Here is a 500-nt window from a genome sequence, read left to right as displayed (position 1 = left end):
CTTCATAACTTCATACATATGTTCAGATGGGAAAACTAAATTGTAACTTGACTGTTCAGGTGTGTTGCAGCTTTTTAGATTGACAAATCATTACAATTACCTTAATTAAAAGGACTTGAGATATTTCAGAACATTCTTTCAGCTCTGAGGATGACAAACAATATGCAAGACATCAGAGAAGTGGCAGTGGAGAGATCGCAGACAAATTCTATCTTTGACAGAATGAAAATATGGAACATAAGTGGTGTGTTTTACTGTGCATGGGGTTATGAATGACCCTGCAAGTCTTGATTCACATGTATTAGAGAGAATTGGAGGGTTTTTTCTCACAAAAATGTTTAGGTGGAAGGCAGTAGTTTGTGGAACGATTTTTACAGAGCAACCATGTCTCAGCCACTGTTGGGATTATTGTGCACATGAGAATGTGTAACATACTCATATGAATGATGCTGTTAGGAATAGCTACAGGTAAGGCAGAAGTAACTTCAGAAAATCTCACA

Source organism: Zosterops lateralis, assembly GCF_965231275.1.
Source record: "Zosterops lateralis genome assembly, chromosome: Z".
In the NCBI taxonomy this organism is placed as follows: Eukaryota; Metazoa; Chordata; class Aves; order Passeriformes; family Zosteropidae; genus Zosterops; species Zosterops lateralis.
Note: the sequence above shows the minus strand (reverse complement) of the source record.